The sequence below is a fragment of the Aquila chrysaetos genome, chromosome 3 (assembly GCF_900496995.4).
Source record: "Aquila chrysaetos chrysaetos chromosome 3, bAquChr1.4, whole genome shotgun sequence".
NCBI classification, from domain to species: Eukaryota; Metazoa; Chordata; class Aves; order Accipitriformes; family Accipitridae; genus Aquila; species Aquila chrysaetos.
This window is the reverse complement of record NC_044006.1, coordinates 1,855,733-1,876,667: the sequence shown is the minus strand read 5'-3', so window position 1 is coordinate 1,876,667 and position 20,935 is coordinate 1,855,733. Positions and strand designations below refer to the sequence as shown.

The 20,935-nt window shown below is 43.1% G+C and overlaps 1 protein-coding gene and 1 non-coding gene across 7 annotated transcripts in view; both read right to left on the bottom strand.

Moving 5' to 3' along the window:
* DNAJC5 (DnaJ heat shock protein family (Hsp40) member C5) overlaps window positions 1–17,654 on the bottom strand; it is a 37,685-nt gene extending 20,031 nt beyond the window's left edge. For 2 of the 6 annotated variants that reach the window (XM_030010661.1, XM_030010666.1), the window contains exons 1-2: window positions 17,442–17,654; window positions 5,585–5,659 (exon numbers count right to left, since the gene is read on the bottom strand). The gene's annotated coding sequence lies outside the window, so the exon portion shown is untranslated. Of the gene's footprint in view, window positions 1–2,329; window positions 2,349–5,584; window positions 5,660–6,749; window positions 7,144–14,994; window positions 15,014–17,441 lie in introns of those variants that run through there. The other 4 variants (XM_030010663.1, XM_030010662.2, XM_030010664.1 and 1 more) reach the window with 4 other exon arrangements.
* Window positions 17,655–17,858: 204 nt separating this feature from the next.
* On the bottom strand, window positions 17,859–17,930 carry TRNAE-CUC. Its single transcript has one exon. It is a non-coding gene; the product is annotated as a tRNA-Glu (tRNA).
* Window positions 17,931–20,935: the final 3,005 nt, after the last annotated feature.

The following is a 20,935-nucleotide window of genomic DNA, read 5'->3' as shown; positions in this document are numbered from 1 at the left end:
CACTTACCTAAAATAAAGATACCAGTCGTACAGAAACTCTAATAACCATTATCTATTTAAGACTTTGGACTTTTTCAGCTTAGGCATTTGTGAAATATCTGTACTTAAAACAAGAGAAGTGTGCTTTTCATGTCTTGATAATCTGTAATGTTGTTAGAGAGAAACTGCTAAAGAAGCTTAGCTAATTCAGCGGACCACAAGCTCCAGCACACGAGCAGCAGGCGCGCAGCCTGTTCTACCACCCTGCAAGCCTGCAGCCGAGCACAGGCACGGGGCAAGGTGAACCACAGCAGAGCAAGACTCCACAACAGCCCAGAGATGTTTAGTGGCATTCAGATGCCAGACGCCTTCATGACAAATAAACGTACATTTATTAAAAATTTCAATAGAAAAACAGTATTGTCTGTACAGCACTTTTCTTCACAAGTTATTAACAGCACTGCCAGTAAGATGAAGAAGTGCAAGCACATGGAGTAGCTGATTTCTATGCCATTTCTAATGCCACTCTACCTGGCACCAACATTGGTTCCTGTGCCTAAACTATAGAGCAATACCAGCTCATTTTGCCAGGACAGATTTCCATCAAGAAACCCACTGTTTTATCCTATGCACATTCCCTCATCCTGAAGCAGACTACCCAAAGAAGAAACAAGTCTCCCTTCAGTGTACAAGGAGGAAGAGAACCTGAGATGATGCAGCAACACAAATCTCTTCTTTCAGAGGTCAAGGCAAAGTTAGACAGATTGCTGTGGATCACCGATCCCATGAAAGTAAGAGAATGAATGGGCAAGAGGAGCCTAGGAAATGCTAGATGATGCTATCGAAAAATTTTGGGAAAAATCACTGCAACAGATTAAAATATCTTTCCGATTAAGCAGGTATAGGATACATGAAACCCATGTCCTTAATCACAAAGTCACTTATGCGTTAGATTACCGAACAATAAACTTCATGAGTGGAACTTTGGAGTAACTTTTACCCGGCAAGTCATCGCTTAATCATCATCCAAACCCTTTCAACGGTTTCCAAAGAACAAGCTCTGCACTTGAGAAATAAACTCCCCATTCAATTAAAAAGTATGGCTTTCACAAACTTGAAGGTTTTGGTGTGGCAAAGAGAGATGTTGGGAATACACCCAGTAAGCTGTTGGTGTTACTGACCACAGAATTTGTTTTATGCAATCTGTAAGAAGCTGCTTGATCTTAGCAGCATATCCATAAATGAGTAAGAATGAATCAACCACCAAGACAATAATCAGCCTACTGTTGATGGATGTATTTAGTTCATTCAATAGATACCACCAAAAGACTTTTCCTGAAAAATGAAAGGCAGGGAGTGCACAAGCTACAGCCAGAATTTAAACTTTCCCACTCAGACAGAGTGTGTGCAATATTAAAGGCTAGACTACCTCTCGGATGCAAAATGTCCTATTTCGTGAAGCTATAAAACCTTCCAGGTTCCCTGCCCACCGCTTCCTTCATTACAAAGTAATCAACAACGGAACACTTTTAAAGCAATCTTTAGAAAGCTGCGGATCGTTAACGGGGTTAGCAACCAGAATTAAGGCCCAGGCTCTTAGGACATCAGGGACTAAAACAGACATATTCAGATGGACAAGTCCACCAGTTTTGCCTGTGGTCACTGTAAATCTTTCAATCTCAGATGCACAGTAATTTTTTTTTTGCTAAATCAGCTCTCCCTTCATACCTAAATGAAGACCATCTTTAAATTTACCACTAATTCTGTTTCAGACAGCAACCTAAGCTTCAGAAATGTTGACAGTCAAACTGAAAAACAGCCACAGTATGCTCAATTTATGGATGTACACAGCTGGAAATTTGAGAGTGAAACAGGAGAAGAAAGCAAGTCCAAATGTACTTCGGAGATTTGATTATACTTGCTTGCCTTTGAGAAAAAGAGCTATCCTGCTAAAGTCAGCATTTGGCATATAATGAAGTAAATGAAAATACAAGGATGTGCAGACAGAAGCTTCAAATAGTTCAAATACAAGATTCCAGCCCAGGCCTTGTCAAAATTCCATCAGAAGAAAAGTCTTTATTTTTTTACACCATACATATATAATACCTAGCCACGTATATAACTCAGAATATATAGAAAAGTATTTTTATCTTAATATGGATGCAAGCAGCAATATTTTCTTTAGTCTCTCAGCTATGCCACTACAAAGTTTCATTAACAGCAGAAACCCTGATTTACAGCTGGAAATAACCAAACGACCAAAATAAATTCCAAAGAAAACTACTTCTTATAAAAATCAAAGTACATGAGAAACCTGCGCCAGCTATTCCGCATCAACCCCCTTCCTCACCGCATTCTCCCGTGCGTGCTCCCTGCCAGCACAGTAGCCATCCGCAGCACGCCTTTCTGGAGTTTTGCTTGCTTGGTTTCTGTTGCAACTGGCAATTCTAATTTAGTGACTCAGGAATGTTTTGATCTACCCATCCAATCTCATTATTCAACAGGCCAGATCCACTGACCCAGAGCTCTACATAATACCCTGCTTGTAATTACTTGTAAATATCTCCCCTCCTTATTACATGATATTCACAATACAAACAAAAGGAGAGAAAATGAAAGGACAGATGCCAGAAAACAAAAGGAAGCATTTAAAAATCAAGATTAATGGATGTTACCCGGTTTCAAAAACCACAAAAACTCAAAGAAAAAAAAGTCTGGGGAAGGGAATAAGCAATTGTTTGAGAGGCAGAGAATCCATATGTAAGTATGAAAATCAGAAGACAAGATTAAAGAATGATGAAGATAACAAAAGCAAGCAAAGCTACATGAATGCAAACTAAATTCAGCAACACATTAAAATTGTGATAAGTTTTGTAACACGAATGAAGAAATACACTTAGGAAGTTTGGCCGTTCTTCCAACCATTTTGCGCATACCAAAAACAGCTCTTTTAGCCTCAGTTGCCCTACAAATTTGGATCCGATTTATCTAATATTGTATTTTCCCCATATACTGTGACCATAAATAGTGCTCAGCACCTTTTCTTCCTCTAACCAAGAGATATATACTACCTTTTCCTTACAGAAATCAGCCATGTTCTCAGATCTATTCTTTTTTTGATAAAAAGCACATCTGTTTCTTCTGTCTACCCTAACGTCTTCTGACAGGTGCAGGAGAACCATTTTTATTTAACAGTTCTATTAACAGAATTGTCATCATCCTGCTCCGTATGCTGTTAACAAAAAGGGATAAGTATCTTTAGGATACCTTGCTTCATAATCCATCCCCATCATGTACATGAACTATATCATAGTTGCGAAATATTTAAAGAAATAATGCTGCAATTAAGGTGTATAAAATAAAATTAAAAAAAAAAAATCAATAGACAAAACAGAAACTCCCAAGTCTTTATTTTCACAGCCTTACTTGCTCACATCACTTGCAAAATGAATCAGTATTGGAAAAACGATGTGAAAAGGCTGAAGGTAAAGCAAACTGGCTAGTAAGTACACTCAGAAGACTATTACTATTTTAAAGTACTCTTCATCAGCATTCCCCTAGCTGTCTTGAAATACTAATTTTTAACCTATTAATTGAAGCACTAACATTTACTATTTCATTAAAGCATCCAAGAGTGAGTGTTTTGGTGTTGCTTATATTTTTTCTATCATAGCACAAAAGCCTTTTAGCTAAGTTTTGCTATTCGGTTTGTAGCTTTTTGCTAAAGGTCACATGAGAAATTTCATATCCATAAAACCATTCTGTTTTAACACATAAACCCTGATGGAAAGGTAATCTAGTATGCAGGGAATTAATTCAACTCTATACATCTTTCTCCCAGAAAAAAAGAACCTTACTATGGCCAAATTCATTTGCCTTGGGAACAGAAGATAGGTCTCTAACAGTGGAAGACTGCAATGCTAAAGTCTTCATTAAATTCTCTTGAGTTTTTTAAAAAAATAGAAACACAGAGCTTTTACATAAATGAAATCTGGGACCACACAACTCCTCTGCTAAATTCAAGTCTAAATTGATCTAACATGCATCATTAAGACTGAAACAGAGGTTACACTGAAACTTGTGACAAACTTAACTACAGTGGTACAAGTGTTGTTTCTCTAATAAGCTTAGCAGATTAAAATTTAGCCATTTAAGTCTGATTCACCAACCTGTTATAAAGACTTGTGACCTTGTACCCTATACAAGAGTAAGATTCAAACCTAGCAAAGGTTTTCCATATTGGGGGCAGGGGGGGGAGAAATGTAAAGTATTAGAGTCACATTTTCTATCCTCTCTCCTCAACTAGAAGAATTACTCTCTAAAACCCTGGGGTTTTTAGTGGATTCTCTACTTAGGATTTCATTGCTCCTATTTAATTCTTCAGCAAAATTAAATTATTGTTTATGGCATTACAGTAGTTTGTATGGCAGAATGCATGTGTTACAAACTGCATATGGCTATAAAACCCCCCTACATCTGCCTACTCAGCTATTTAAAAATTTATGAAAAAACAGTAGTTCTGTTTGCTTGCCTCATTATTACTCTTAATTTTTTCTCTACATAAATCTATGCAGTGTTTGAATCGCTGTAACTACTCATAGCATGCAAACTCACTAAACAAATCAGAAAACCCACAACATTCACTACTGTGGGTAGAGTGATACTGATGTCACTCATTTCTTCTAGAGAAGAAATATTTTAAACTTCTTCTAAAGCATCAATGCAGAGGTACAGCTCTATTTGGATGGGAGCCCAAATGGGTGGGCTATAATTGATAAACTGTATCAATAAAAATAAAATCATATTGCTAATGACTATACCAATTGTCATGGTTTAACCCCAGCCAGCAACTAAGCACCACGCAGCTGCTTGCTCACTCCCCCCCAACCCAGTGGGATGGGGGAGAGAACTAGGAAAAAAGTAAAACTCGTGGGTTCAGATAAAGACAATTTATTAGGACAGAAAGGAAGAAGAAAAAACAACAACAACAACAATAATAATAAAAGGATTGGAATATACAAAGCAAGTGATGCACAATGCAATTGCTCACCACTTGCCAACCGATGCCCAGCCAGTTCCCCTGCTCCTCCCAGCCAACTCCCCCCAGTTTATATACTGGGCATGACATCACATGGTATGGAATACCCTGTTGGCCAGTTTGGGACAGCTGCCCTGGCTGTGTCCCCTCCCAACTTCTTGTGCCCCTCCAGCCTTCTTGCTGGCTGGGTATGAGAAGCTGCAAAATCCTTGACTTTAGACTAAACACTACTTAGCAACAACTGAAAACATCAGTGTGTTATCAACATTATTCTCATACTGAACCCAAAACATAACACTGTACCAGCTACTAGAAAAAAAATTAACTCTATCCCAGCCAAAACCAGGACACCAATATAGTCAAAGCATTAAACCTTTAAAAATACAGAAAAAGTCTTGGAACAAACAAATGGGTTTACTCACAGAAAAATGGGATTTATACTATTATGTCACACCCGTAGGTAAGACAACTAAAGGCTTTTAAACAGCAATAAAAGAAAAAATGCCTATTGTCTCATGTGACAAAGGTTCAGCAAACTAGATCAATTGTCAAAATGTGATCACCGACCTCTCGACAGCCTGCTCCAAATGCTTCGCCACTTTCAGTAGGTTAGGATGAGTCTTCTGTTGCATGAAGCAGTAACTGTACAATAAACATACAGGAAAGCAAAACAACTTTAGCAACAGGTTAAGGAGACAATGCTGGTCTAAGCAGCAGCTTTTTACAGCACAGGCAGTTTTTGTTCCCTCTTTTTGACCAGGCAAAGTGAGGTTACAGAGTACATCTAGAAAAGCCATATAAGCAGTCCAAGAGGCAAAAGAAATGATGCAATGACCTTCCCAGACATGAACACATCTTTCAAATTACAAGTTGGTCAGCAAAGGGAAAGAAAAAGAGATTTATCAGAAATTAATCTGGAAGGGCAGGGGAAGATTACCCTCTGTACTCATCTGCAATAGCAGGAGATGGAGGGAAAAAAAAGTTCCTATCTTCTTTTGCCATCAATTGTGGAGGCAGATGAAAAGGTAAATAAGGATCTTCCCCTTCCTCAAAATTTAAATAATGTAAAAGTATGGTTTTACAAATTGTGAAATAATTTTGGTCTACATTTTGCAACTAATTTATTATTGGAATTGCTTTGTTGTCAAATAAACACTCTTGGCAGTTTCAATCATGAACAGTTTTTGTTAATGACTTTGAAATCAATAGTTTATTTTAATGGATAAAAAAGCAAAAATGAAGACCAGGCTGTACCAACAGCAGAAGGTAATTCACGTATCTTCAACCTGATCTAAAATGATCAGGTCTGGTGTTTCCCTTTGAGAAACTTTACCTGTTTTCAGGTTATTAATCTCTGCCATTTGTTTCTTTAATAGTTATCTCTTCCTCCACCAAGCACACAAATCTTTCTTTTAAAAAGTTATGAATAAAGAAGCAAAATAAGCAGAACTGAACAGCAGAATTTATAAAGCCAAGTTTCCAGAAACAACCACCCACCAAGCCACCTAGCTCAGGAAAAGAAAAGCTAAAATGCCTTTATACGACCGCTGGGAATCCAACGTAATTGTCTCTGTAACATCAGAGCCTTTCTTTCTACTTGACAGCGTAATTAGTTTTTAGTAATCTACCAAATTACAAGATTATTATTTTAGTAATCTACAATCTAAAAATTAATCTTATTTATTTAATAATACAGGCAGAAAATAAACTTTTTTCCCCAATTTACTTTTACCTCATGTATCTGATCAGGTCCTCCCAGCCGAAAAAGATGCATAATTATTCAAGCAACACTTGCATCCACTCAGTTAAGCTGTGAAGGCTTTAGTTCCAAAGACTTTTGTCTTTTGCAAAGTTTAAAAATTAAGCATATCTAAAAATCCTTTCTTCTCTTAATTGCTTAACTGTATTTCCCCAGGTTTTGTGGGGCATGGGGAGGAGACTTCACTATTTCACTTCCTCACAGAAACTGCCAAAGAAAAGAACATTTTAATTTCCTCCCATAAAAAACAGAGAACATGGGCTTCTAACATACATTCAAAGACTTCTTTATTAGATCATAAAGAAAAAAAGGCAAAACCAGCACAACAGATTCGTCTCTTTTCAGATGAGATTGAATACTAATAAGAAATGTTAAAAACAAAACAAAACAAAAACCCAAAAAACAAAAACAAAAACAAACCACCACTCATTTTCCTTTCCTAATCACAAGGCTGCATCCAACACCACAAGCTTCAGCCAGAAAAGCCAGCACAGCAGTCAAAGATAAGAAGAGCTGTATTGGTGATCAACCACTGTGCTAAGCGCTCGTGCCTAGTAAGGACATCCATATGCCAATAAATACAAGTTTTAATAACATCCTGTTCTACTGAAGAGGTACTCGCTGACATAACCTTCTGATGCAGATCTGGCAATCGAGCAATTTGCTGGTATAGCTTCACGTTAAGGCGCTCCAAGCCATGACAACAACTCAGGAATCCAGGTCAGCAGAGCTACAGCAACTTCGAGTGACAGGTCCTTGGTGTAAATGCACCGATTGTCACCATTCCCTGTTAGTCAAACATCACAAACACAATAGGAAGTCGCTCCTGCAGTCCTGCAGCTGAGAAAAATATGCCAGGACAGAGCAATCGGTGTTGTAAAAGATGTTTTAAGGTTGAAAATAACATTTTTGACAACTTTCAAAAACACCCCCAAAACCACTGCTTTCAAGAAACTACAGATTAAAATTAGAATCACACCAATAACAGTTTTTAAATTGCATGCTCTTTTCCACCCTAGGATCACAGGACTCTCTGCATGAACCGAAGTGCTGGGAACAAGCTGCAATACTGACATGAGTACTACCTGCCACCAAACTGCACCATCCAGTTAAGCTTTGAAAAAACCCAAACCAAGACATCACCAGGAATAACGGTCCCCTGATGACAAACGGGGCACAGGCTATAGGATAAAAACCCTCTGATCACTGTGAGGGGGTGAGCACAAACCCAAGCAGACCAAGCACCCCAAGCAGACCATCTCCAGGCCCCCAGTTAAACCTCTGCCCCAAACAAAACTTGTCAACTGCCAGAGAAACCACAAATTGCTTTTTCCACAGCCAGCCTCATCTGAGGTAAGGACGACACTCCCACAGCAATTGCAAGACCTCAAAGCGTACCCTACCATTCTGCAACTCAGAACTATCCTTGCACAAACACAGAGCGGTAGAACAGACATGACAAAACTGCAGGTGAAATGGCAAGTCATAAATACAGATTTGCTGAACTAATTGATACAAACAACAAAAAAAATGTATATATATTTTGGACATGCAAGACACTTCAGTCATCTTCATACGACACTTTCCTCCTCACTGGATAGTGTCAGACGTTACAGAAGACGGTTTAAAAGGCATGAAGAGATGAGTTCCATACCCGCCCCATTCAGATCCCCAGCACATGGACATTTAGAAGCATAAGAGCAGTTAAGACTTGGGATTTTCACAATAAAATCTGAACTGACCAGCACAGCTTGTATCACTCTAACTTGTTGTTTTGGCAGGAAAATGCAACAAAATGCCTTTTCTTTTGAAGGCTGGGCAATGCTGGAGGGGCATGCCTTCAATGCAAGTATTTTTGTTTTATTCTTAGGTCAATTAAAACAGAGCCCATATCCAGAGGAAAACACAGAGTAAAACACAGCAGAAGGCACCATTTATTCCCTAGCGATCCAAAAGTTTTCACAGCACTGAAGAAAGTCACTATGAACACACCACTGATTTAACTATATTCTTATAATACGCCCGGAATATATTAACCAGTATACAACTCATATGTTTGAGTCAGTCTGGTTTGTATGGTGCTCAGAACTAAGACCTTGTACATTGTCTCCACCCAGGTCATTTGGCTAGAAATATCCAAACAAATCACAGGGTTGGATTAAAAGTGCTTTTAATTTAAACCGACATTTTCTTACAGGAGATAAACTCTTCAGTATTTTCTAACTATACACTGTGGTTTCACCAACAAAAAGATTTATTTTATACTACTCCTACAGAAACCATACTGATGTTTATTTCCACTGTTCTCTCTGCATACTTTCTGCAATCTGTGTGATGAAGTATGTCCTCAGTTCCACCATTCAGTCTGGCAACAGTATTTTGTGGCTGCTTAAAAAAAAAAAAAAAAAAAAAAGCCAGCCCATAATTTAGAAATAATAAGGCAACTGAGAATGGTATTTGTCCTACTGATTTTCCCACTAACTCACTAGTGATTAACAAGAAAAGACACAGCTTGAATTTCAGACCGTAGACTTAGTTTGCAAACCTGGCACTTAAGGAAAAAATATGTTCTAGACTTTAATTGTAACTGAGTTTTCTAACATTATAATTGGGATAAGAAATAGAATATCAAATGCATATAGATTTTAAAAACTAAGTTTTCAGACTGGAATTACACTTCAGAGGACTTACAACAAAAAGGCCACTATTATACTGTTGCATAATTTAATCACTGCCATTCCCAACACACATGTCTTTTAGTTTTAGTGTAAAGTATAGAATTACCACATTTGGTCTTTTTTCCACCTAAAGTAGTAACTGAGAACAAAGCCAGAAAACCGTATAGTTTTTGTGACTGTGATGCTTTTATTCCTCCCTCTGATCTTAATTAACACCGGAGCATGACACACATCTCTTCAGTCTGCCTGTATACATGGCCTGTATACGTGACATGATGCCACCAATGCAGTGTTAAGCCAGTGTTACTCTTACACATACTCCCCAAACCAAGAGTATGCCTTCCTGAAGATCCTTAAGAGGAACAGAATTAGTTGCAAAACAGCACCTTTCCTCATTTAGGGTTATTTTTAAACAATATTTATACAACTACATATTTAAACAGCCTCAAAACAGCAAGGAAAGACAAATTAAAAGTCATCATAGAAATATAACTTTTAACATGCAAGAGGGACTAACTGGACTTTATATGGAAGATGTCAAGAGAATGAGTCATGGGAAGAAACGTGGTTTTAAGATAAGATGCAGGAAACCGGGGCAAGGAGTCACACATTATAGGACAACTACAGAAGATGCTGGGTTTTCATTACCCAATACATATTTCTTTTCAGGACCAGCAGTGAAAAATAAAGTCATGTTGATTGTTGGCCCTGTTATCCAAACCACTCAGTGAAATAGTAAGGTACACTTGGGAAATTATAACTATGCACCTTCCAAACACCTTTTGATTAACTCTGTTTGCCTGCTTTTCCTAAATTAATTGTGAATAGCAAATGGTATGCTAAAGCAATTTTTAAAAGTGCAACAAGAATGAAGTAAGCAAGTGTGGAAATTGGGAACGTTGTAGGAAAAGAAAGAAAGAGACAGTTATTAAGGAAGATAAATATTTTCACTAATTACCATACAGGCAAAATGTTTCTGTTCAATAGGCATTTACTTCACTCTGTGATAAAAATGGTCTACTCAGAGCAAGAACGTTATTTCCCAACATTAATGTTAGGGCCTTCAAAAGAATGACAGACTTACTAGTGTTTTGTCAAACCAAACCACAACGATGATAAAATAAATTTTCTAAGGAAAAGACATGGTTCATACCCTATTTTTCTTTCACCATTCAGACCAGAATAACTCCTCGAGACACACAACAGAATCGTACACATGCAGAGAAGCAGCATCCCTGTGCGACAGAGCTTGTTAGTTAGCAGATGGAAAATATTCCTAACCCGGAACTTAAATCAATTCGCTGCTCTGAACTGAATCCATTTTTTTAACTCAATTTAGAACAGGAAATATGTCTGGTTATAGCTTCCAAGAAACAGCTCACCTCAGATTTCAATGGAGGCACCGAACAATTTCGTGGTCCCTTCGCTCCTCCTCAAGAAGCAGCAGGCGAGGAGATGCCAGCGGAGTGCTGGTAAGAGCAGAGGATCTAGGAGCAGCAAAAGCTAAACCATGCAGGCAAAAAGGAAAAGAAACAGGCACCTGCTCCCACCGAGGTCCCACCAAGCACGCTGAACCACCTCACCCTTCCAGAGCTCGCACTATGTGGCAAGGTCCCCTGCCCGAAACGTCATGTAGTCAGTTGAGGCGTTATCAGATCAGTCCAACTGTTTCAGATCAAAGCGGTTATCAGTCTGACCTGGAACTGTATCAGAATAACGGCAGTCCCTGATGGACCTGAACTAGAGCAGAACTTAAAAAAGAAAGCACTGCTTCAATTCTCTGTGCAGATACTAGGTGATCTCACAGGGATCCCGTATGCCCTTTGTAAAAGCATATGAACACTCATTAATTTTATTCCCCTTCTATCCACTGTTATCACAACGTCACGTGTCTCCCAAAGACACACTGCCATGCTCCAGTATCTGAACAAGGATCTTAACACGTCCCATTTTGTCCACTGATCCCCCTTCTCGTACTTCTAAATATCAGAAGCAGGACTGCCAACTTTCATGCTGACCTTGTAACTACAGAGAAGTAAAGAAAAATTAAGACGTTTCTTGAGATATTTTTTATTAAAAAAAAAAATCCCTTAACTGCATACCATCAAGTAACGCTAGATGCAACCTGAAATTATAAGTCTCTCACTTAGTGCAACCTAGTCTTGGTAGAATAAATTTCCTGCACCTGGCATGTTCTAGATTACTGCAGACATTGTCACTAGTAACTGCCCATGAAAACGTTTGGAGTTAGGCCCCCAAGTCCCCCTCCTCTCTACAAACAGCTTTAAACCTAATTATGTTTTTACAGTGAGCGTCCCTAAATCCTCCTGCCACAAGAAGCAGATTCGTAAGGAAAATTCTTCAATGACTGACCCAGGCTAGGCAAAGGCCCGCATTACACACCATGCACTGGAACTGTGACAAAATTACAAACTATTTCTGAGCACAAATAAAATTGCTAAGATATTACCATCACAGTAACAGAAAATCCTGTTAAGACATAAAATACGTAGTGACAGATGGAAGGGAAAAGAACATTTTCATTTGAAATACAGCCAAAAATTTAGAGACATAAAAGGGGAGAAGCAAACAGAAAACTTGTGCAAGTTTCTGCTTTATGTAACTGCATATTTGGCTACTGTAATGACATCAGTAAACTTTGGACTCTTCCTATCTGCACTGCAAAATACTATCAACGTATAGGTCCTATACATTCACTTTATCTACAGATTGTCCTGTAAAAGCCGCAAACACTCCAGAATCCCTATCGCTGCCACCTAACACAACTTTAGTAAGACACAGATGAAACCAAGTAAGGATTGGGAAGTCCCATGTGACAAAAGCAAAAGCAGGATGGTGTACGTCAGTGTTCCTAGAGCAAGCAGTTAAAATACGATTCTTGACAGATAGATAAATATATATTCTTGGAGGGAAGAGGAAACTCAGAAGGCAGGCAGGGAGAAGCTGGAGGTGCTGGCTCGATCTCTGGTTTGTGCTCCTCTATCAACTTCTCCCCGCTGGTATTAGATACTGCCCATCATTGCAATCAAATCTACAGAACTATTTACTTGTATCATTCATCTGTCAGAAGCCATCAGACCATCGCAAAAATACCAGTTAATGAAAGCACACTTATCTCATGTCACACAAAAAAAAAAAAGTTCATTAGCAGTGCTTTGATAAGAGGTAACTAAATGCCCCTAGGTTTTTGTTTGCTCAACCATTCACCCAACAAAGTTTAGATCACGGTACTGAAGTATATTGGAAAAAAAAAAAAACAACCCGAACACAACAATCTTTCATCGAAAAACTCTATTCTCGTTACAAAATCCTTGAGCAGATTATGAAAGAGGAGATAACAGCTGCTAATTTAAGTTAACTTGGGCCTAGAAGACTCGTTCTGTTTGCGTGGGAGCTACCATACCGCTGCGCACCACATGCCTGCAGTTTTCTACCAATGCGTGCATGAGAGGATGAAAAACTTGCACCCGGAAGAAAAACGTACTGAAATTTTAGTTGGCCCTAAAATGTGCTGGCACTGAAAGCGTTTCAGCATTACTGAAGAAGGCAGAAAAGGACTTTAAAAAGGCACATTTTAGTGCAATGCAGATACAAGGTAAGTGCAATTAGGAGAAGTTGCCAGGACATAAGAAATTTCAACATATGCTAAAGCAATCTTATTCACGTTTTCCCAAGAAAAACCTACACATCAACAATACCCTAAAAAACCCACAATTTAACACCAATCATTACTATTTTCTAGCTATTCTATGCACACACAAAAAATTGTTACTTTTTTGGTAGCTACTATCACTTCATTAAAAATACTTAAACAATGTTTCAAGGAATGTTTGCTCTGGAATGCAGTTCTTTTGTATCAGTTTACACTGCCTGAAATAGAAAACAAAGTGCCTCCAAAGCTAAAACACGTACTTTCTAACAATTGTGCTTTGTACATTTTTATTGATTAAGAAAATACTTTAACTGAACTTCTAAGTAAATCTTAAGATATAGCACCATTCAAACTCCTGTCTTTCAAGATTAAAAGCAGTCACTGGGTAACCAACCAGCATCAACACATAGTAGCTGACATAGTAACAAAACTATAAGAATAAAAAATACATTAAAATAATGCTGAGAATTCACAAATGGCTGGAGAGATTATAAGTGTTGGCAACCCGCTGACAGCATACACTGACCAGGTGCACCAAGATCACTCCTCAACTTCCTTTCCATCATCCAGGTCTTTCCTTTTGCAAATGTCCAGTCAGTCACCAAAACATCCTGAATGTGTGGAAGAGCTTTGATGGCCAGGACAGGTAGCTAGAGAGTTAAATATGCAAAAAATATTACATGGACACTTCTAAACCAATATTGCTTAATTCAAAGTACTTCCATTACTGGAGCACAAGGATTTTTCATGTTAAAAAAAAAAAAAAAAAAGTGCTACACTTCACTTTGATCCTCAGCGTTATCCATGTTCCTCATCCCTCTGCATTTTGCCATGACCCATCTGTCTGACAGCACAGGTGGCCACACAACTATTTCCTGAGACCGCAGACTGGCCCACTGCAGCCCTCTGTGCCATCTGCTTACAAGTTGAGGGTCACCTCACAGAAACCAAGCGACTCGCCAAACTGCACACACCCGCTCCTTGAAAACATCTTTTCCTCAGGCTACTGGAGAGCAACCGAAGAGCCACGTCTTCCCAGGCAGAGGCAATCACTCTCTAGCGCTGCTTCGTTTTCTACCCAGGCAGGTAAACCTGGAGAAGAAGAGAGGCCGTGAGCGGAGCTGCGGCAGAGCCCTGAGCTAGAACTGCAAGCAGCAAAGCCAAACAAAGAGGACTTGCACAGCTCGAGGTCAAACTGTGAAGGAAATCAGTTAGGGTATTAAAATTACCTTAAATTAATCCCCATGCTTGTGTGTTTGACGGGAAAGCAGTGAAAATGCTGGCAGATGCCATTTTTCACACTCTGGAGAGGATACTGGAGCACTCAGTCCTACGTATAAGCTTTGCAGAAAAAGTTCTGCCAACCCTTCCCCTTCCCAAACACACCAAAAAAATATTTTTGACCTGGTTATTAACATCAATGGTACTTAATAAGGAGAAAACACTGGCAAACCAATCAAAAGAGGGAAATACGGCAATTATCATAGGCCAGTTACAGCATTGTTATTACAAGTCAAGTCATTCAATGGACAGACAGGATTTGCAGAACCACCTCCCAGTCTTGAATTGTGCCCACTTTCCCAGAGAGGATATTCTCACAACTGAATTCATGAATTCAAAAAAAAAGAAGAAAAAAAAAAGTCATATCGGCAACTTTTACATTTAACCTAAAACATGACTTCTTAAGTAATCCAGTTAGGCTTCCATTAGTATTCACTATCAAAATGCTTAACCAGAGACAAAATCCTTCTTGAAGCTCACAAAGAGCAGAAATAGGATGATTAACAGCATCATTGCTGACATCTACCACCTCCCTAACAGCATAACCTGCAAATCAGGCCAAAAGTCTCAAAATCAGCATTCCTACTGTTAGGTTCCTAAGTCATATGCTGGTACTGCTCAATTTTTTCCAAAGTATGAAGATCCAAACACCACCGCTGACTTGACAGATGCCTTCATATGACACAGTAAGAAAAGCTTGTCCGTATCACAGCTGTATTTTGACCCCTGCTCTGATCGTCCGCTGCAAAACAAGTCTCTGGCCAGCTCCAACCATCTTGGATAACTTCATAACTGGTCAGGTCAGTGCCTGTGCCACCTCAGCCACAAACCACATCGACTTACTGCAACCCAGCTGTAAAACAAGGCACACCACCAACCGACCAGGAGGCAGGTTGCTTGGCATTTAGGAAAGACTGAAAGGGTGTTTATACTTCTCGGGAATAAGCAACATGGATATAAGGTCTACGCTATGAGACAAAACATACTACCAAGACATTACTTTCTGCAGACACTCACTGATAAAAGACAGTTAAATATAGCACACGGCTACCCTGTGAAGTTGGGAAATCTCTACTTTGGTTTCACCAACGCTTTGAACCTACAGCCTTATCAATACAATACATCAAAAATTTAGGAGGAAAATCACACATTGCAGCATCTCCCCTTTCATTTAAATGCTGTGAACAATCACTAAGATGAAATAAAGGAGGGAGGGAAAGAAGCATTTATTTATGCTTATAAAAAGCTGTTTGACTGAAAAATCTCATCTCCAAACTCGGGGTTATCTGCAAAGCAGATTCTGCACGGCCAGCATCATAACAAGTTTCTCCAAAGTCCTTAGAGCACCGCAAGAAAACCACAGGAAGCTGCTCAATAAAAATAAACTTCTTTTCATCCTACACTCTATATATTAAAGTGAATTTCTCTTCGACTCCAGCCTTTGCTTCCCCTCTTTCCTCCCTCCCAGAGCAGAGCGTACTTGAATTATTAGACCTAGTTCATTAATGCAAATTAATTTGGCATCTATTTCTCGGGATCTCTTAGTCAGATTAGGACTCTCTCATTTTCTATCAAAAGCAAACAAAAATGCAAACACTAAACACTAAAAATGCAAACACTAATTCAGGATCCTAAGCAGCCTGAAACCAACAGATGCCTTAGAACTTGAAAACGCCTCTACTGAAATTGTGGTCAAAAGAATAAATTCCACTTAAAAGTGGATGCTACTATTCAAGAATTTAAATAGGTACAATCCTGACGCATTTCAAAAGGAAATCCTTTCAGATTTGCATACTTTTGATAGCTTGATTTACCCAATGAAATGGGTGAAACACCACCGGTCAGCCACTGGGTGAATGCGGCCTACAAGTTTTTGCTTCAATAGCAGCAAACTAATACAGTATTTAAACACACATGTAACATTTCCGTGCCCTTAAGATAAGCTAGCATGAGGACATTAGTCAGACATCGGCTAGGAGAATTATATTATTTCATACCGGTGTAAGATGATGTACCAAATCTATGCCTTTTTTCAAGCTTTACCGCAGGAGAGAATATTAAGCATACATAGCTCTACAGCAACATCTCACAGCACAGGAAAATTAACACCCCAATAAAAACAAATCTAAAAAAGATAAAAACGTTTAGCTTTCCTCTCTATGTCACACAGATGGCTTTCACCTTGCTCTTCAAGGGAGAAACGGCTCCATCAGTGTAATATACTCCAGTAATAAAGTCAACGGTTTTGTGTCACTATGTGTATAACAGCAAGATATTGATAAAGCATAAAAGCAAGAGTGAGGCGTTATCTGTGAATTTGCTGTCTCCGTTTCATCCAGTTGCATTCCGTATCACCACAATTACCTGACCGGAATTCTTAATTTGAGAACCAGAAGACACTGCACAAATAAATAGAATTATGCTGCCTTTGCAAGTTTCTCATCATAAAGGCTGGATTTACTTCCCGTTGCTAATACGTCATTCATTAAGCACATCAGAATCTGAGCAGTTACAAATCATCTTTTTTTTTTTTAAATTAAGCACAACAACGTAAGGAAGGGGAAGCAAAAATCATCCCAGCTCCCTCCAGCAAAAAAAAAAAAAAAAAAAAAAAAAACAAAACAGTCATCGTGAATCACGGCTCACACATAAGACGAATGACTTTCATTTAGAATTCACCTTTCCAGGCCTTTTGTTTGGGTTTGGGTTTTTTTTGTAGGGTTTTTTTTTTCCCCTCTCAATCTTTACAGCTCGGAGGCAGAGGACGCAGCCCCTCAACCACCACGGAGGAATGCGCATGTGGGTGGAAGGAGGGGAGCCGGGATTTCCACACACGCACCCCCCGCCCCGGGCTGGAGGTTCCCGGGGGGGGGGGGGGGGGGGGGGACACCCCCGACCTCCTCCTCCTCCCGCCCCCCGTTCCCCTCACAGCCGCCCCCCGTTCCCCGCCGCCCCCGCCGGCAGCACCAGCTCCATCTTGGCCTCCACCCGCGGGCCGGGCCCGCCGAGGCCCGGCCCCGCCGCCTCACTCACCTGCGCCCCACGGGTGGGGTGGCGGGGGATGGCCGGTCAGCCCCGGGGCGGGGGCGGCCCCACGATGCGGGGCGGCTCCTCCCGGCGTCGAGAGGCCGCCGGTCGCGGCGGCGTTACCTCAGCCGCTGCTGCTGCTTCCACCGCCGCCGACCGCCGCCGCCGCCGCCAGACACCGAGCGGGACCCGGCGACGCCGACGGCGGGTGAGGGAGGGGCCAGCGCACCGCGCCTGCGCGCAGCTCTCCCACCCCCGCGGGGCGCGGGCATGCGGCCGCAGCGCGGTGCGCGTGGAGCGCGCAACGTGGGCGGAGGGAGGAGGGAGAGGAGAGGAAAGGGGAGGGGGGGGGGCGGCCCTCGGGGGCGCTGGGCGGCGAAAAGCGGGCAGAACAAAAAAAAAAAAAAAAAAAAAAAATAGAGCTTCCCTGACCGGGAATCGAACCCGGGCCGCGGCGGTGAGAGCGCCGAATCCTAACCACTAGACCACCAGGGAGTGATGAGGGAAGGTTCCAGGCTGCTGCAGTTCCCGCGCTGAGGCTGAGGGGGCTGAGGGGGCTGGAGCGGGGCTGAGGGGGCTGAAGTGGGGCTGAGGGGGCTGAGGGGGCTGAAGCGGGGCTGAAGCGGGGCCGAGGGGGCTGGAGCGGGGCCGAGGGGGCTGGAGCGGGGCCGAGGGGGCTGAAGTGGGGCTGAGGGGGCCGAGGGGGCTGGAGCGGGGCCGAGGGGGCTGGAGCAGGGCAGGGGACAGGACCAGGACATCATCTTTGGGCTGCAGACTTGGGAGTTTGCTGGCTTTCCGGGTTGTGTGCGGGGTGGTCGGGCTCCAGCGCTCACGCACATCGGTTTTAAATCGGGTTCCTGCAGCACCTTCATCACCCGGGCTTTTTCTTGGGGTGCTGCGCCCAGCCTGCCACCTGCACAACCCCAGGCGGGTTGCCGGCTCTTGCGTGCCCCGGGAGCACGGTGCTGAGCCAGTTCCTTTTAATGAACAAACAAGCACTTACAATTAGAGGAAAACAGGTTTTTTTAAGCTAAAGAGCCTGAGTGTTTTTCCCAGTTGCTCAAGTTTCCTGGGTGCTCCCTGGGGAACGCTGCTGTTTCCCACCGGTGGGTGAAAAGCCAATTTCCCCCTCGTCTAGAGCATCCCGGGGTGGGTGACCCCAGTGCCGGTGTGGGAACGCTGCCCAGGCACCGCCGCTGATCCCAGCCATCCCTCCCACCGCCCCGGCACGGCGCCGCTGGCCTGTGACCTCCCCGCGCTGCTCTAACGGCCTTTCCCGTCTGCTGCCTCTGACTCACATTCAAAGAAATGACCGACGATGAATCCCGTTTGCCAACGGAGTCATCGCCGTTAATCAACGCACCCGCGCGTTAATCAAGCCCTGGCTTCCATCGGTGGCTGCCGAGTCCTCATCCCCTGCCCTGCTCTGGCACCGATGCTCCAGAGGACAGCCGGTACCTCTCCCCCTCCAAAACACCGGCTACATGTGGGGGTCCCCAGCACCGGCCTTGCACAGAGTCTGCACCCAAGAAGAGATGCTGAAGCCACCCCAGCACCCACGCAGGGCCAGTCCCGGCTGCTTGGACCCACCGGGGCACAGCCAGTGGTCCCAGGCTGGGAGCCCTGGGCTAGAGCTTGGCTCCGGACACTGCCCACTCAGCCAGGGATAAGCGCAGGCTCCTGGCCGCCGGAGCAGTTGTGCAACCCCTCTAACGAGCATAAATGTCAAATTCCTTAAAAAATGCTTGCCATGGTTTCGGCTGAGAGTCGGGACATGGTGCCAGCATGGAAAAATCGTTCCCTATAACTTTTTGCAGCCAGTTGCTTTTTGATTCTGCTCTTTATCTGCTTGTTCCCACTTTGTGGGATGGAGCGATCCGACTTCCCGCCACCTTCAACGCTCCCGATGAAGCCTCTGCACCTTGCGCACCTCTGCCTGAGCCGTCTCGTCTTCAAGTGTAGGTGCTCACCCTCTCCTTTAAAGTGATGCAGTTTTCCTTTTGCTGGCTCAGGTATTCCAGTGCCCCGCGCTGGACTTTCCCAAACTCTCCTTTCCAAGCTAGGCGATTACGGCATGCAAACTGAGAGCAAGGGTACAGGACGCCACGCTGCCCAGCCACCGCACGTCACCTTACACTTTGGGGTTTAGGAAACTCCCAGTGATGCAGGAGCAAGGGGTTGGTGCTTTGCTGGGACGAGGGCTCCCATCCTCTCCCTCGTGGGCAGGAGGCAACATCCCAAATCCCCTGGGAAGTTTTCATTTCAAGCCAAGAGGGTGAGCCTCTCCCTGGGTGCTTGCTGGTGGAGGACAATGATGACTGCTGAGTCTCTTTCATGTGTCTCCACACCCCAAAATGTGGCTTCTGGCTTCCTCAGGAGCGCCTGCTGCTCTCCCTTCCCTGGTGAATCTCAGCTCCCTCCTGTTTGCTGGGTACTCACCCAATTATGGACCTAAATTATCCCCCCGACCCATCCAGCCCTGCCCACTGCCACGGCAGCCGAGGCCGGCAGCAGGATCTGGCCATGCATAGATGCTGCTGCATGAGCACCCGGCTTGGAAACGGGCTGTCTGCTTCACCTGGCCCTGTGCTTTACACCACGGAGCCGGGAGAGACAAAGCGCAGCAGCGGGAGGTTTGGGGAGAGATGAGCATCCTCCTGGGGAGGCAGCAGCACTGGAGGCACCACTGTGGGAAAAGCCTCTCGTCAGCTACCCTGTCCCCAGTTGATAATGTCTGCTCAGCACAGATCTCCCCCCGACACATGGCAGCAGTCAGAGGAGGCCCAGCAAGTCCTCAGTGATGAGGAAAGAAAAGGAAAATCATGCGGTAAAACCAGAGGAGCAGGAAAGAGGAGACGCTGTTTTGGTTGCTGCCTCTGTCACTGCCTGCGAAGATCCCAACTCTGATGGGTCTCGTGTGCTGGCCTCGTTAGCGTAGATTTAATAGCGGGATGTTTAATTTAAGGGAAGCAACAGGAGAAAGAGGGAGGAGAGAGAAGTGACTCTGGGAAAGCTCCAGGACAAACCCTCTCCAGGCTCCAAGGCAGCAGGAAAGCCACCCAGGGACACCGGCTGCCCCTGAGCCCCTCTGAGCAGCTCTGGCCCTCCGAGGCTGTTGGCAGGGGATGAACAGAAAAGGAATATTGCTGTCAAAGCCGTCTCCCCCAGTTACAACAGAGCAGGCGGGTGCTCACAAGGCTGCTGGGGCTTCGTATGCTCCTGGTCCCAGGTTTTTGCAGGGAAGGAAGCTGTGTTCCCCCATCCTTTGCACGGGACACTGCAGTCCACAGCCAGCCCCGAAGGAAACCGGGGGTTTGCACCCGTGAGAGCTGCCATGAGCACACTTAGAAACTGGGAACTAACAAAACCACTGTCAGGCCTGTAACCAGGAAGGGAAGGCTTAATTAACCTTCCTTCAAAAAACCCGAGATCCCTCACTGGAAGGGACTAGGGAGATGGAAAAGCATCCCCCCCCTGCCCCTGGGGCTCTTGCAGGGGAG